This window comes from Macaca fascicularis, chromosome 2 (assembly GCF_037993035.2).
Source record: "Macaca fascicularis isolate 582-1 chromosome 2, T2T-MFA8v1.1".
Lineage (NCBI taxonomy): Eukaryota > Metazoa > Chordata > Mammalia > Primates > Cercopithecidae > Macaca > Macaca fascicularis.
In genome coordinates, this window is record NC_088376.1 from 16,342,362 (window position 1) to 16,360,029 (window position 17,668).

The 17,668-nt window shown below is 42.4% G+C and overlaps 1 long non-coding RNA gene across 1 annotated transcript; it reads right to left on the bottom strand.

Moving 5' to 3' along the window:
* Positions 1-3,149: 3,149 nt before the first annotated feature.
* On the bottom strand, positions 3,150-11,575 carry LOC135969486 (uncharacterized). Its single transcript, XR_010584747.1, has 3 exons — positions 11,339-11,575; positions 5,077-5,198; positions 3,150-4,775 (listed from the first exon to the last, which is right to left on the bottom strand). It is a non-coding gene; the product is annotated as an uncharacterized lncRNA (long non-coding RNA).
* Between the last annotated feature and the right edge of the window lie 6,093 nt (positions 11,576-17,668).

Genomic DNA, 17,668 nt, shown 5'->3' on the forward strand with positions numbered 1-17,668 from the left:
GTTTCTCCATGTTGGTCAGGGTGGGCGCAAACTCCCGATCTCAGGTGATCCACCCTCCTCGGCCTCCCAAAGTGCTGGGATTACAGGCATGAGCCACCATGCCCAGCCACTGAAGCGGGTTTTTTTTAAAAGTCGGGGAGCGACACAATCAAATTTGCCTTTTTGAACTTAATTCTGGCTGCAGTGGAAGAGAATGTTTGGAGACAATTGGAGATAAACAGTGGGGATATTATTGCTCTGGGAGAATAAAGGTGCCTGTGGCTAGGATAGAAGTGGAAAGCAGTGGCTGAAGTTTGGATAAACAGTAAAGTCAATCATTTTTGGTATATGAGCATTTGAGCAGGGTTAAGAAAGGACAGAAAGTTGAGAATGATGGTGTTCGGCCTGGGCATTTGATGGACAGTGAGACAGAAAGATGGATGAGCTCATTGGAGGCACACTGAATTAACCTACTTGTGTAGTAGGTGGGGGCAACAAGATGCAAACTAGTGCCAAGGAGGCCAGATCTTACTGCAGAGGAATTTGGCCAGCATTCATTCATCATTCAGTTTGTTTTAAAATTATTTGAAGACATACATACTTCAGTATCATTCTCTATCCATACACATACAGATCTTGCATTCTATTTTTGTGGTTTTTTGGCAGAGAATGTGCATACAGAAATGTATATATACTTTAAGTGTATATATACATATAGCTCATTGACTTTTCACAAAGGTAATTTTATACCTGTGCAACCACCACTCAATTCACAGAACATTACCAGTGCTTCCAAGAGTCCCCTCATGTACTTTTTAGTCACTACCTCCACTATCCTGGCTTCTAGACAGCCTGCTTTTTTTTTTTTTTTTTCTTTTGAGACAGGGTCTGGCTCTGTCTCCCAGGCTGGAGTGCAGTGGTGCAATCTCGTCTCACTTTAACCTCCACCTCCCAGGCTCAAGCAATTCTCCTATCTCAGCCTCCCAAGTAGCTGGGACTACAGGCATGTGCCACTACGCCTGGCTAATTTTTTTTTTTTTATAGAGATGGGATCTCACTATGTTGCCCAGGGTGGTCTCGAACTCCTGGGCTCAAGAAATCCTCCCACCTTGGCCTCCCAGAGTGCTAGGATTATAGGTCTGACCCACTATGCCTGGCCTAGCCTGTTGTTGTTGTTGTTGTTGTTTTGAGACAGAGTCTCGCTCTGTTGACAGGCTGGAATGCAGTGGCATGATCTTGGCTCACTGCAACCTCCACCTCCCAGGTTCAAGCAATTCTTCTGCCTCAGCCTCCCGAGTAGCTGGGATTACAGGTGCATGCCACCATGCCCAGCTAACTTTTGTATTTTTGTAGAGACAGAGTTTCATCATGTTGGCCAGGCTCGTCTTAAACTCCTGACCTCTTTATCCACCCACCTCAGCCTCCCAAAGTGCTGGGATTACAGGCATGAGCCACCGCACCCAGGCAGCCTAGCCTGTTTTTAAAATCAATATAAACCAGGCGTGGTGGCACACACTTGCAGTCCCAGCTACTCTGGAGGCTGAGGCAGGAGGATCCCTTGAGCCCAGGATTTCAAGACCAGCATGGGCAACACAGCAAGACCCTACCGCTACCAAAAAAATAAATAGTCTGTCATTGTGGTGCATATCTGTAGTCCCAGCTACTCAGGAGGCTGAGGCGGGAGCATGGCTTGAGCCCAGTCGAGGCTGCAGTGAACTATGATGGCACTACTATATTCCAGCCTAGGTGACAGAGCATGATTCTGCCTTTAAAAAACAACAACAACAACAACAATTTATGAGCATGCATCATTTAAAACATACAGAATAGTTCAGGCTGGGTATGGTGGCTCATGCCTGTAATCCCAGCACTTTGGGAGGCCGAGGTGGGCAGATCACTTGAGGTCAGGAGTTCGAGACAAGCCTGGACAACATGGTGAAACCTCATCTCTACTGAAAATACAAAATTAGCCAGGTGTGGTGGTGGGCACCTGTAATCCCAATTACTCAGGAAACTGCGGCAGGAGAATTGCTTGAAACCAGGAGGCAGAGGTTGTAGTGAGCTGAGGTCGTGCCTTACTCCAGCCTGGATGACAGAACGAAACTCTGTCTCAAAAACAAAAACAGAATAGTTCAAGGAATAGTGCAGAGAAACCCATATACCTATCAACTAGATTCTATAATTGACAACATTTTGCTAAAGTTGATTTATCACACATCTATCCATCTATGTTTTAAATGCATTTTAAAGTCGCAGACATTAGGGCATCTCATCCCTAAACATGTCTGCATTCATATCATTAACTAAAGTTCAAGTTTTGTTTATAATTCTTTTTTTGAGGTAAAATTAAATGCAGTGATATGCACAGATCTTATGAAAACTATTAGATAAGTTTTCAAAGTCAATGGTCTTCATTTCCTGATAGCACCATGAATTATTAATTTTTTGAATTATTCTTACCATCATACCCATACAAGTCCATGCAGTTAAATATCAATGTCATTCTTGCCACAGGCCAATTCCTTTGCGTAGGTTGCTCTTCCTCAGGTGCCAGAGCTAAAAGTCTATGTATCTCAGCTGTGTACTCCCATCTCCTGGGTTGGTCCCCCCACCTGCGGGCCGCTATGTTACTCTTCACTCCCATTGTACGTCTAGATGATCTGAGGCAGCAAACAACCCAGAGTAGTGATATGGTTAGGCTTGTGTCCTCACCCAAATCTCATTTGAATTATAATCCCCATTACCCCCATGAATCAAAGGAGAGACCAGGTGGAGGTAATTGGATCACGGGGGCAGTTTCCCCCGTGCTATTCTCGTGATAGTGACTGAGTTCTCCTGAGATCTGATGGTTTTATAAAGGGCTCTTCCTGCTTTGCTTGACTCCTGCTGCCCTGTTAAAAAGGTGCCTTGCTTTCCCTTTGCCTTCTGCCATGATTAGAAGTTTCCTGACTCCTCTCCAACCACGCTGAACTGTGAGTCAATTAAACCTCTTTCCTTTATAAATTATCCAGTCTTGGGCAATTCTCTATAGCAGTATGAAAATGGACTACTACAAGTAGATTTCACTGATCCCAGGGGCAATGGCATGGCTGTATGGAAAGGGGTCCTGATCTAGATCCCAGGAGAGGGTTCTTAAACCTCACGCAAAAAAAATTTGGAGGCAAGTCTATAAAGTGAAATCAAGTTTATTAGGAAAGTAAATGAATAAAAGAATGGCTACTCTATAGACAGAGCAACTGCATGGGCTGCTCTACTGAATATACTTACAGTTATTTCTTGATTATATGCTAAACAAGAGGTGGATTATTCATGAATTTTGCAGGAAACAAGCAAAGATTTCCTGGAACTGAGGGTTCCTCTCCACTTTAGACCATATAGAGTAACTTCCTAATGTTGCCATGGCACTGGTGGGAGTGTCTTTTAGCATGCTAATGCATTATAATCAGCATATAATGAGCACTGAGGATGACCAGAGGTCACTTTCATTACCATCTTGGTTTGGATGGGTTTGGCCATCTTTACTGCATCCTGTTTTATCAGCAGGTCTTTATGACCTGTATCTTGTGTATTTTTATGACCTCTTATCTCATTTCCGTGACTAAGAATGCCTAACCTCCTGGGAATGCAGCCCAGTACGTCTCAGACTTATTTTGCCCAGCCCCTTTTCGAGATGGTGTTGCTCTGTTTCAAACGGCTCCGACATATGTCCCTCCTCCCTTTTACAAGGGTTGCAGAGGGACAAAGGTCCATTTTCTGTAACTTCTTCGGGCTGATTAGGGGCAATGATATTTCTACCTAAGTATTAAGGTCTCTTGTATTCAGGGCAGACAGGAGCTCAGTCGGAAAGTGTAGGTATGGCGAGGGCCATTCATATCTCTTGAGTTCTGACAAAAGGTGACATCTGGAAGATTAAAGTGTTCAGTTTAAGAAAACATGAAGTAAGCTTATCCTGCATTCCTACACAAAGAGTACAACAACAATATACTCCACAAGAATAAAGCAAAATAAGCAAAACTATCCCGAATAAACTAAATAAGAAGGCTTTCCATGAACGGGGCAATTGTTAGAACCCAACTGAAACGAAGTCTCTGGCTGATTCCAACATGTACCCAGAATTATAACATTGATCCAGATTTTTACATTACCTTCCCTCTTGTTTCTTCTGAGCTGCAGTCAGAAATCACTGGTTGGTTCACAGAAATAAGCAGGGTGAGTCTAAATTGCAGGAAAAAACTCAAAAATAACTGATAATACTAGACTCTAATAATAAACAGGTGTACCATGGTTCTTGAGACATCATTTTTCTCTCTCCAGGTCTCATTTTTATTAAAAGCAAATCATGATAGGACTGATTTGCTTACAAAATAAGCTTTGATCTTATTATGTCTGGCTTGATTATTTGTAAAAAGTGCAGCAAGAATAATTATTCGTCACATAGGCTCTTTTTAATTGGTTTTGATGGAACTTTGTTCCATAAGGAATCTCACATAAGACCTTTTTTAAAGCCAAGGGCAGCCATGGGTTTACACATACAGCCATCAAATACCTGTATGAGTTGGTCAAATTCCTTTCCTGTTGAGGTTGCAAGATAACTTGGGGCTCCTGGGCCTGTCAGAAGTGGCATTCTTTACTTACCACAGATCAGGAACCCTATACAGGAACTGTGTAGACAAGATACGTGGCCAGTTTTCCAAAAGGGCTTTTATTGGTTCTATAAGTCAGGTTTGATTCCTTAAAGGAAAGCAGGCCATTCCAGTCAAAGGCTAAGTAAAATAATCAATGTCTCCAATTGTGTCCTGTTACAAAAGAAAACAGATTCTTATTGCACTTATGCAAATAACTATATTGGTAAGAACACTCACAAGTAGTTTCTAAATTTTAGAGAAATCAAGTAGAGAAAATATACTCTAAATTTTGTTTATAGGAGTATAGTTTACTAAAATGTTAAAAGCTATAAATATGACTCATGCCTGTAATCCCAGCACTTTGGGGGGCCAATGTGGGTAGATCATGAGATTAGGAGACCAGCCTGGTCAACATGGTGAAACCTCATCTCTACTAAAAATACAGAAATTAACCCAGTGTGGTGGCATGCACCTGTAATCCCAGATACTCAGGAGGCTGAGGCAGGCGAATCACTTGAACCCAGGAGCCAGAGGATGCAGTGAGCTGAGATCATGCCATTGTACTCCAGCCTGAGCGGCAAAGCGAGCCTCTGTCTAAAATAAATAAATAAATAAAGCTATAAATAGCCCAAAAGTTTTCTTGGCTCTGAAAAACAAAACAAAGGATCAGCAATGTTTTCAGCAAAAAGTCATAAAAGGATTATTTCAGTCTTCTATTAGTTCAGTCCATGCAGTTAACTCCTGTTCTTCTTGATATTCATGAACATTTCAGCTCTCCATGAGAGTCCTGAAAGTTTTTTCCTATATTCTAATGTCACAGTCTCCAAAGTTATCAGAAACCTGCATTCAAGAGCACCTGTCAACGTCCTATGCCTGTCAAAGTCCTATAAACCACCTTATGTAGAGGATCAAAACAAGAGAACAGTTGTCTGTGAATGGCCAAAAGTCTTAGTTAGGACAGCCACTATTAAAGCCACAATTGCCGGGCACAGTGGCTCATGTCTGTAATCCCAGCACTTTGGGAGGCTAAGGCAGGCACATCATGAGGTTAGGAGTTCGAGACTAGCCTGACTAATGTGATGAAACCCCATCTCTACTAAAAATACAAAACTTAGCCAGGCATAATGGCCTGCCCCTGTAATCCCAGCTACTCGGGAGGCTGAGGCAGGAGAATTGCTTGAACCTGGGAGGCAGAGGTTACAGTGAGCCGAGATTATGCCACTGCACTCCAGCCTGGGTGACAGAGTGAAACTCCATCTCAAAAAAAAAAAAAAAAAAAAAAGCCACAATTGACTGGGAAATTTTGGTTACTTCTGTGGCATACAACAATTTTATGTAATAATATAACTATTAATAACAGACACTAAGTCATATAAGAATTATAGGAGTTTCAAATAATTTTGGAACACATACCAGTAACATATACAAATACAACCCAAAGAAAGTCAAATACCATTTCATATTTGACAATGCTCCCTGTGTGATTTTTATACCAAATAAGCCAAATATGTCTCTTTTGGACTTTAAGGGACCTAATATCCAAAAGAGTAATTAGGTCAGAAAAAGACATAATTTAGAAAATGATTTTGGAAAGTTTATTAAATATCAAAGATTTAAACACTTGATATTGTAAAATAGAATCCTAGGTTACCGTAAGTCATTCACTTAGTCAAAATGATAACTCAAAAAATTTTTTAAAGGCAGAAAACTTTGCTCATTGATAAAGGGAAGACTTAGCTTTCCAAACAATCTGTCTCTTGTCTTTCCCTTCTTTTTTCCTGTAGCTTATTCAAAAGCCAAACAAAACTCAAACATTTCTTTCTTTCTTTTTTTTTTTTGAGATGGAGTCTCGCCCTGTTGCCCAGGCTGGAGTGCAGTGGTGCAATCTTGGCTCACTGCAACCTCTGTCTGCCTCCCAGGCTCAAGTGATTCTCTTACCTCAGCCTTGAGATTACAGGCACATGCCACTACAACCAGCTAATTTTTGTATTTTTAGTAGAGATAGGGTTTCACCATGTTGGCCAGGCTGGTCTCAAACTCCTGACCTCCCATGATACACCTGCCTCGGCCTCACAAAGTGCTGCGATTACAGGCGTGAGCCACAGCACCAGCCTCATTAAATTTTTTTTTTAATATTACATGAAAATCTTATTCAAGAAAGAAAACCAAATTTCACCCTTGCATTAGTATACTACTGATATCAAACCCAGCTCTTAATGAAAATTTATGGACAAATCTATCCAATTTTAATGTCTGACCATAAGGTAAGAGTCTCATAAACCTTTCATAACCCTCTACAATTTTTGTAAAAGAGCTGATTAGTGCTGTAAGAAAACCATATTGTGCTTTTATTCCAGTGTTCAATTTACAGAAAAACTGAGTAATACCCCTTTAACTTTAGCCAACATGTTCACACACAGAATTTCTTTTATAAGATTAATTTTTCACAAACCTTCCACAAGTTGCTCAAACCTTCAGCTTTATCCTAATATAACGTAAAACAATCCTTTAACCCTTTAGGTGAAAAATCCACATTCCCATGCCTTCTTACAACCTTTTACCAAAAGGACATTTCACTTTCCTCACATGCCTTGCATGTAAAACTGTTTCTTGAGTAGTCTCGTTTACACTTTACACTGTTAATTCTTAGCAACTTTTACTTTTGGTGAAAAACCTGGTAAGTAAGCAATTAGAATTATGTACTAGGTATGGAGCCTAAGACACCAGACAGAAGTGCAGATAAGGTCTGACTCTTTCCAGCATAGCCAGGGGGCATAGCTAACTTCACATGTCCCCAGGCCTTACCTAGAATCTAACGGCTCCAAAGCAGGCAAGTCAATCAATTTTCTTTTTTTAAATTGTACTGTAAGTTCTGGGATACATGTGCAGAATGTGCAGGTTTGTTACATAGGTATACATGTGCCATGGTGGTTTGCTGCACCTATCAACCCGTCATCTAGGTTTTAAGCCCCACATGCATTAGGTGTTTGTCCTAATGCTCTCCCTCCCCTTACCCCCTACTCCTGACAGGCCCTGGTGTGTGATGTTCCCCTCCCTGTGTCCATGTGTTCTCATTGTTCAACTCCCACTTATGAGGGAGAACATGTGGTGTTTGGTTTTCTATTCCTGTGTTAGTTTGCTGAGAATGATGGCTTCCAGCTTTATCCATGTTCCTGCAAAAGACATGAACTCATCCTTTTTTATGGTCGCATAGTATTCCATGGTATATATGTGTCACATTTTCTTTATCTAGTCTATCATTGATGGGCATTTGCGTTGGCTCCAAGTCTTTGCTATAGTAAATAGTGCTGCAATAAGCATATGTGTACCTATGTCTTTATAGTAGAATGATTTATAATCTTTTGGGTATATACCCAGTAATGGAATTGCTGGGTCAACTGGTATTTCTGGTTCTAGATCTTTGATGAATCACCACACTATCTTCCACAATAAAGTCAACCAATTTTCAAAAGTCAAAGAAGCAGTTTATGACATTAAAGCATTTAGCAAATCTAATCTCTGACCTAATTTAAACCAAATATCTAAAATTTATTAATCTTTATTTTGCTTTTTTTGTGTGTGTGACAGGATCTTTTTTTTTTTTTTTTTTTGAGGCGGAGTTTCACTCTTGTTGTCCAGGCTGGAGTGCAATGGCACGATCTCGGCTCACCGCAACCTCCGCCTCCCAGGTTCAAGCAATTCTCCTGCCTCAGCCTCCCTAGTAGCTGGGATTATAGGCATGTGCCACCAGGCCCAGCTAATTTTGTATTTTTAGTAGAGACGGGGTTTCTCCATGTTGGTCAGGCTGGTCTCGAACTCCCAACCTCAGGTGATCCACCCGCCTTGGCCTCCCAAAGTGCTGGGATTACAGGCGTGAGCCACTGCACCCAGCTGTGATAGGATCTTATTCTGTCACTCAGGTTGTAGTGGAGTGGTGTGATCTCTGCTCATTCCAACCTCTACCTCCCAGGCTCAAGTGATCCTCTCACCTCAGCCTCCCAAGTAGCTGGGACCACAGGTGCATGCCACCACACCCAGCTAATTTTTTGTATTTTTGGTAAAGGTGGGGTTTTGCCATGTTGCCTAGGCTGGTCTTGAACTCCTGAGCTCAGGTGATCACCTACCTCAGCCTTCCTAAGTGCTGGGATTACAAGCATGAGCCCCTGCACTTGGCCTACCAATAATCTTTAAAACTGTCTTTATTTCCCAAAGCTTACTAAAGTCATATGAACTAAAAAGCATTACAGTTTTTATTTTTCTGACAAAACATTTGAATTAAGTGCTTATTATTTTTAAGCCAGTTAATTAGATCTCTTTCATACATAGACATCACACACACACCACATAGAAATACACAGACAGACAGAAGAAGATCTAGTAGTTGTAGGATTTTTCATTTGCCAGTTTCTTAGTTTCTTAATTCGATTACTGGCTTCAGGGTAGAACCCTTCGAGAAACAGGTCTAAGAAAACATGCGGTTTCCAGGACCTAGTAAGCAGGCACGGCTGGAAGGGAAAATAGATCCACAAATATTGAGGGTCTCATTTTTATACCAGATCCCGGATCCCCAGAGACAGGGAACTAGCCCATTTCCCATAGGAGTCTTATCTCTCAGTAGCTGGGAGGAGCGGGGGGAGGACATTTGGCATAACTTCCAGGTGGCCAAGAGCATGCTTCTGTAATCCAAACATCAAAGAGCTCAGTATACTCTGATAACTGCCATTAGCTATCCCCAAAAGTATATTTCCTACCTAGTTATTCCACACCAAACTTTCTCATAATGAGAATTTCTGATCACGCTCCAAAAGTAAAAAAAAAAAGTCAGATAACACAATGCAAAACAGAATGGATCCTTAGATTTTCATGAGGAAAACAGATTTTTTCCCAAAATGGAGTCTGTGGTGCCTCCTCTGTTTTTCCCCAGCAGTCCCAGGCTGTTAGAAATTATCTTAGGCCCTCTCATGTGTGCATCAGGAGTAGCAAGAAGGCAAAATGGAGACAAACCATCCAGTCAACTGAGAAGAAAACAAAGCCTTTTTTCCAGAAAAACAAGAGTCAAGAAGAGAAAAAACATAAAGGCCTTCTAAATATAGGTATAGCTTGGATATCCACTTTTAATTAAGCTGACTTTTAGCCATCGAGCTCTTTAAAAAAAATCCTTTTGTGGCTGGGTATGGTGGCTCACACCTGTAATCCCAGCACTTTGGGAGGCTGAGGCGGGTGGACCACCTGAGGTTGGGAGTTCGAGACCAGCCTGACCAAAATGGAGAAACCCCGTCTCTACTAAAATACAAAATTAGCCAGGCATGGTGGCACATGCCTGCAATCCCAGCTACTCCGGAGTCTGAGGCAGGAGAATCATTTGAATCAGGGAGGCAGAGGTTGCGGTGAGCTGAAATCATACCATTGTACTCCAGCCTGGGCAACAAGAGTGAAAATTCATCTCAAAAAAAAAAAAAAAAAAAAATTCTTCTGTATCTCTTATTACCTGACTTTAGCCAGGCCAAACAGTCAATATTTCTGGCCTTTGAACTTTACCAAAAGTAATCTCCCAGGTGAAACCAATAAGCCTTAACTAAGGTTATGACTTAACCATGACTGTATGAGGTATTTTCAAAGATGTGGTTAGAAGTTTTTCAAGATTTAGAGTCATCAAAGGTAGCTCAGAGAAAGGACGATTCAAGAAGGGAAGTCAGAAGTTGTTCATGGAGAAAAAGTGAATCAACAAATGGCAAAGATCACACAGATATCAAACCAGAAAGGACTCATTCCCTAAGCCTGGAATTGAACCCTGAATTCACGCCACCGTTGTGAAAAGAAAGCCTTAGCTGCTAAGCTACAGCACTGGACAGTCTCCATTGCTCTTCTCAGAAGGAGCCTAGAGCAGTCAATTTTGAGCTTGCAATGGCCTTTAACTGCTCAAGATACGTTTTAGAACTATGACGTAAACTCCAAAATTCCTGTCCTCCAGATGGTGAAGATCAAGAGAAAGTACTGCCCATGGTTATAAGGTCAAGCTCCCAAGGACCTTGGGACAAGAGGGAAACTTCATCCAGTTTTCGTTGTTATTGTTACACCAGATTCACTGCAGCTTAAGACTAGCCTCACAAATCCTTTTTCCCATTAATCAAAACTTTGCAGAGGAGACAGCGAATTTTTTTACCATTTCTATAACCAGTTTTCACAGAGAGAGAGGGAAAGGCAAGGGAGAAAAGTGTTGACTGCAGCGAGGTGGGGAAGGCAAGGAGCTCGGGGAGGCCAGAGAAAGACCCGCTCATTGCACCAACACTGAATCAAAACTTCAGGCAGCTGTTTGCTGGTCACCAAGGGATCTTTTCCAGTAGTCCCATCAGCTCTCAAGTTTCCACCTTTGGGGAAAAGAAAAGTTCTCCATGTCCCATAATCTTGTACATGCCTAATCCTGTCTCTCACGGCCATCAGTAAAGACTACAAGGCAGATTAATCTAAAAAGAATAGTGGTTAAGATCTCATAGTACCAAATCTACTTTTAAGCAAGGGGGGCTTTACTGAGAGGGGCCTCTGACCCCCTAAATCTTAGGAAGGGTTCTAACCTTCCGAATTTGGGCCTTGCCTCGAACCCAAGTTTAATCAAGCATCCTTGCCTTTTATTAAGAGGAGCCTTTAACCCACTCTGTCTTTGGAGAGACTCTCCTAAGTTGGGCCTCTAACCCAATTGCATCCTTTACCTGGGTAAAATGTACCCCGCCGCTTACCCAAAGTTGGCCAATTGGTGCTGCAATCTAAGTCCTTTGGGTCAGGATTCTCCTCAGTATAGTCTCTTCCTGGTCGCCAGGAAGATGTTACTGGAAAGGGCTCCTGATCCAGACCCCAAGACGGGCTTCTTGGACCTTGCACAAGAAAGAATTCAGGGTGAGTCTATACAGTAAAAGCAAGTTTATTAGGAAAGTAAAGGAATAGAGTAATGGCTGCTCCATAGGCAGAGCAGTGGCATGGGCTGCTCAACTGAGTATACTTATAGTTATTTCTTGATTATATGTCAAGCAATGGGTGGATAATTCATAAGTTTTCTGGGAAATGGGCTGGGATTTCCTGTAACTGAGGGGTCCTTCCCTCTTTAGACCATATAGGGTAACTTCTGGATGTTGCAATGGCATTTGTAAACTGTCATAGCACTGGTGGGAGTGTCTTTTAGCAAGCTAATGTTTTCTAATTAGTGTATAATGAGCAGTGAGGATGACCTGAGGTCACTTTCATTGCTATCTCGTTTTTGGTGGGTTTTGGGATGCCAGCTTCTTTACTGCATCCTGTTTTATCAGCAAAGTCTTTATGACCTATATCTTGTGCTGCCCTCCTGTCTCATCCTGTGACTAAGATGTCTAAGCTCCTGGAATTATAGGTCCCAGCCTTATTTTACCCAGCCCCCATTCAAAATGGAGTTGCTCTGGTTCAAACACCTCTGCTGTGACCAGCTGGTAGTTGGATGGGGGTGTTAAAGGGGTATAGAGAATAAAAACAGCTACTCTATAGTAATAGTGTCTAGGAGAGGCTGGGCACGGTGGTTAACGCCTGTAATCCCAACACTCTGGGAGGCCCAGGCGGATGGATCACCTGAGATCAGGAGTTCGAGACCAGCCTGATCAACATGGTGAAACCCTGCCTCTACTAAAAATACAAAATCAGGCATGGTGGCGTATGCCTGTAATCATATCTACTTGGGAGGCTGAGGCAGGCGAATCACTTGAACCAGGGAGGCAGATGTTGTAGTGAGCTGATATCATGCCATTGCACTCCAGTCTGGGCAATAAATGAAACTCTGTCTCAAAAAAAAAAAAAAAAAAGTAGTAGTGTCCAGGAGAGATGACAGTATATAATGAGAATGGATTTTAGGAGCAGGGGTTTTGAATATTTTGAGCAGGGGGACGGAAGGGAGAGATATCAGTGTTGAGAAGGGAAAGGAAAGAAAGCAAAATTGACAGGAACTGCCCAGTGCAGTGGTTAGAGGAAGAGACGTGGGGTTGTCAGAGGCATTTGAACCATCGCAACTCCATTTTGAATAGGGGCTGGATAAAATAAGCCTCAGATTCGCTGGGCTGCATTCTTAGTCACAGGACGAGATTGGAGGTCGGCAGGACTGGTGTCACAAGATACAGGTCACAAGACTTTGTTGATAAAACAGGTTGTAGTAAAGATGCAGGCCAAAACCCACTAAAACCAAGATGGTGACAAAAGTGACCACTGGCTGTCCTCACTTCTCATTATACGCTAATTATAACGTATTAGCATGTTAAAAGACACCCCTACCAGCACCATGACAGTTTATAAATGCCATGGCAAAGTCAGGAAGCTCCACTATATGGTCTAAAGAGGGGAGAACCCCTGTGTTCCAGGAAATCCCTGCCCCGTTCCAGGAAAACTCATGAATAATCCACCGCTTGTTTAGCATATAATCAAGAAATAACCATAAAAGTAGCCAACCAGCATTCGGTGCTACTCTATGGAGTGGCCATTATTTTGTTTCTTTACTTCTCTAATAAACTTGTTTTCAAGGCCAGGTATGGTGGCTCAGCCTGTAATCCTGGCACTTTGGGAGGCTGAGGAGGGTGGATAGCTTGAGCTCAGGGGTTCAAGACCAGCCTGGGCAACATGGCAAAACCCTGTCTCTACAAAGAATACAAAAATTAGCTGGGCTGGGGGCACACACCTGGAGTCTCAGCTATCTGGGAGGCAGAGGTTAGCAGAGGTTGCAGTGAGCTGAGATCGTGCCACTGCATTCCAGCCTGGGTGACAGAGTAAGACCCTGTCTCAAAGAAAAACAAAACAAACTTGCTTTCACTAGACTCTATGGACTCACCCAGAATTCTTTCTTGAGTGAGATCCAAGAACCCTCTCTTGGAGTCTAGATCAGGACCCCTTTTCTGGTAACAGGGTCTGACTTCTTGCACGTCCCTGTTCTGCCACTTAGTAGTTGCCTATTTGTTTTAATTTAACTCTCTGTGCCTTAATTTCCTCTTCTGTAAAATGGGGATAATAATAGTAGCTATTCCATTAGATTCCTGTGGGAAGCACATGAAATCACGTAAATGATAGTGAATGCCCTACCTCTTGGTTAACGTACGGCAAATGTTCGCTGAATGAATGAATTGGTGGTTGGTTGGCTTAGCTTTGGGGCCAGTCTTTAACATTTACAATTTATAGTAAGAAAGGTCTCTCGCTATCTTTCCACAGCTATCCCCCATCCTCGTCACTTTCCTACCTGGCTGCTGCAGCAGAAACATTTATTTAATAGGAAACAGAACTACTCATTCTGCAAGAAGAGTCTTTAAATTGCAGATGCCTGGGTGAGTTATTATATTTATATAAGTGGATTTTGTTTAAAGTGCAGACAGTGATCTCTGATCACTTTTTGATTTGTCAGACAAAGGTAGAGCGAACTTGGAGTCTATAGGTGGAAGAGCTAAAGCCACTGGGGTTGAGGAAAAAGCTAAAGGAATAGATGGGAGACAACCAAGACACATTGTGACACATTTTGATGAGGGTGCCAATTTTAGAAGGAAGCAGTATTTTTATATAAGAAGGACCCCATTTTTCTTTTAGAGATAGGATCTCACTGTGTCACACAGGCTAGAGTCCAGTGGTGTCACCATAGCTCAGTGCAACCTTGAAATCCTGATCCTCCCACCTTGGCCTCCCAAAGTGCCAGGATTACAGGTGCGAGCAACAGCGTGGGCTGAGGGCCCCATTTTTGCAATGCCAAAATATTCTTTATAATAAGTAAGAAATAAGAACTCACAGGAAAGTAGATTCAGGACAAACAACAGAACCGAGATTCTGGTGTTTGTTTGTTTCTTTGTTGATTGGTCAAGTGCAGTAGTGAGAAGTGGGGAAAGAGTAGAACAAGGAGTTCAACCTGTAACTGAGCGATCATTTGAGATAACTCACTATCTTCATACAGGCAGAGATACTACTTTTTGTTAAACACGTTGAGTAATAATCATACACACGTTGATTCTTAGGTTTCATCTGCTCACACCTGATAAACACCCATACAAATCCCTTCCTAGCTTTTTGTTTAATGCTGCTGAGTCAGCCCCACTGGATGAGAGAGAAGGGAGGAAGCTTAGTTTCACTTTGTGAGCCATCGCCTCCCCCACGGCTTACTTCTAGGCAGATGTGGGAAGCCTTGAGAGGCTGGCATGGTTTCCAAGTTGGATGCCTCCTTTAAAAATGTCTGTTAATTCTGACTACAGGCTAGAGCTGTCAGTTTGGAACCCCTTTAGGTGGAAAGCTAAGCTTACAGTCATTCTATTATTGACCCTGTCTCATTTCCTGGTGACTTTTCACTGCGTACACAAAGCCTTCACCTTTTATGCCCTCTCCCAGGCTCTTGCCCAACGGTCTTGACTGTCTTTTTGTAAATTGATCGGTTAGCATATACTCTATTATTAGTTTAGTCTTATCATAATCACCGTAACAGCTGCTGTTAAAATTTACGTTCACAACAGACATTAATGTAATCTGGCTCCTAAGTGGCTCAAAAGTGTTTTCTTGCATTTGTGAGAAACCCAGTAGAAGTTACAAGCAGAGGGACTTGGAATGCTTCCTGGTAGGATGCCTGCAGCAGATGGGAACCATACCCTGAACCGCCTTTGGAAAAGCAATCTATGCTCCATCCAGACTGTTTCTCATTCACACTAGCTCGTGGCCCCACCCACTGTGCCATCTTAAAAGGCAAGGCCTCTTCTATTTTGAAAACTTTCAACAACAAAAAATGTGGGTTAAGCAAAATTAAATACTGTAAGTTATCTCGCACTGCAAATTAACTTTAATAGGAAGACACAATAGAGTTTTTCTGGAATCTTTCAAAGTAGAGCATTCATTTTGAGTTAGGCCTAGTTTGCCCTCTAAAATCAGGTTCCGTTCTCTGCAAATTTTAAGTAGAGGCTGCATTGAATTACTATTTCAAATAAGGTTGAGAAATAAGATTCTTTCAGCAAATACTTTTTTTGAGCGTTATACAAGTTTATTCCTATTTATACTTAGGTATATGGCATCTGCCATTTAGGATTCAGAATCTTTTTTTTTTTGAGACAGTTTCGCTCTTGTTGCCCAGGCTGGAGTGCAATGGCACAATCTCGGCTCACCGCAACCTCTGCCTCCCGGGTTCAAGCCATTCTCCTGCCTCAGCCTCCCGAGTAGCTGGGATTACAGGCATGCGCTACCACACCTGTCTAATTTTGTATTTTTAGTACAGCCTGGGTTTCTATGTTGTTCAGGCTTGGTTGCGAACTCCCAAGCTCAGGTGATCTGCTCACCTCGGCCTCCCATAGTGCTGTAGTGCCGGGATTACAGGTGTGAGCCACAGCGCCCGACCAGGAGTCAGAATCATTATTAGATACATCTGTTTGCCATTAAAAATTTTAAAAAATATGTTATATATTATTTCCCAACTAATATTCTTTGTATATAAGACTATTAATAGGGGAACTCTTTTTAAGGTGTTGCCAGAAGTGATCAGAATAATATAAATCTTACATTACAAAAGATAGATTTGGAACACAAAATTTAACCTGAATAGCCTAGAAATGTTAAAATTAATACAATATATTTTGTATATTGACTTTACAGGGTGATTATAACATTGCAGAAGACCACAGCTTGTCTTGGTTTCGATCTAAATACATAGAATTTTCTTTTGTTAAAAAATAATTTCAACTTTTATTTTAAATTTAAGGGGTACATGTTCAGGTTTGTTATATTGGTATATTGTGTGATGCTGTCACCATAGTACCCAATAGGTAGTGAGCGCAGTACCCAATAGCAGTTTTTCAGCCCTTGCCCCCTCCCTCCCTTCCTGCTCTAGTAGTCCCCAGTGTCTACAATGACATCTTTATGTCCATGAGTACCCAATGTTTAGCTCTCACTTATAAGCGAGAACATGTGATATTTCGTTTTCTGTTCCTGCGTTAATTTGCTTAGGATAATGGCCTCCAGCTGCATCCATGCTGCTGCAAAGAACATGATTTCATTCTTTTTTATGGCTGTGTCTTTTAGCAAATTATTTTTGAGTTCCTGCTAGTGTAGGGCTCCCTGCTATGCATGGTGCTGGCCTTAGGAGAAAGGAGTGATACAGCAGCGTACAACTAAACACAAGTCACACTAAGGGATCCATTCTGACCATGGAACTGAAGGTGGGTTTCAGAGAGGGGACGATGATTTTGCTGGGCCTTTAAGGATGAATAGACTGTACTAGCAAAATAGAGAAGGGCATTGTTTCACTACCACTGCTGCATAATAAACAGCCCCAAAATTTAGTGGCAAAAAGCAAACCATTTTATTATGCACGCAGATTCTATGGGTCAGGAATTCAGAAAGGGTGCAACAGGGTAAGCTTGTCTTTGGTCCGCCATGTCTGGGCCCTTAACTAGAAAGACTTAAACGTGGGGGTGACCGCACAGATGGAAGGTGAAATTGTCTGAGAGCGTCTACATTCACATGTCTGGTGGTTAATCCTGGCTATTATTGTATGAGGCCTTAGTGGAGCTGTGGGTAGAAAAGCCTACCTATGGCCTCTCCACGGGCCTTCCTCACAGCAGGTAACCTTTGGGTCGCCAGATTTCTCATTTGGTAGCTCAGGGATCCCAGAGTCAGTGTCCCAAGAGAACCAGGTGGAAGCTGCCTGGCATCTTCTACACTAGTTTCAGAAACTCAGCCGGCCGCGGTGGCGCACACCCGTCATCTCAGCACTTTGGGAGGTCGAGGCAGGCAGATCCCCTGAGATCAGGAGTTCGAGACCAGCCTGGCCAACATGGTGAAACTCCCGTCTCTGCTAAAAATACAAAAAAATTAACTGGGTGGGGTGGCACATGCCTGAAATCCCAGCTACTTGGGAGACTGAGGCAGGAGAATTGCTGGAACCTGGGAGGTGGAGGCTGCAGTGAGCCGAGATTGTGCCACTGCACTCCAGCCTGAGTGAGAGCAACACTCCGTCTCGGGAAAAAAAAAAAAAAGAAAGAAAGAAACTCAGTGGTATCACTTCCACAAGAGAGGCACCAATGTTGGCTAGCTCAGATTCAACAGGAAGT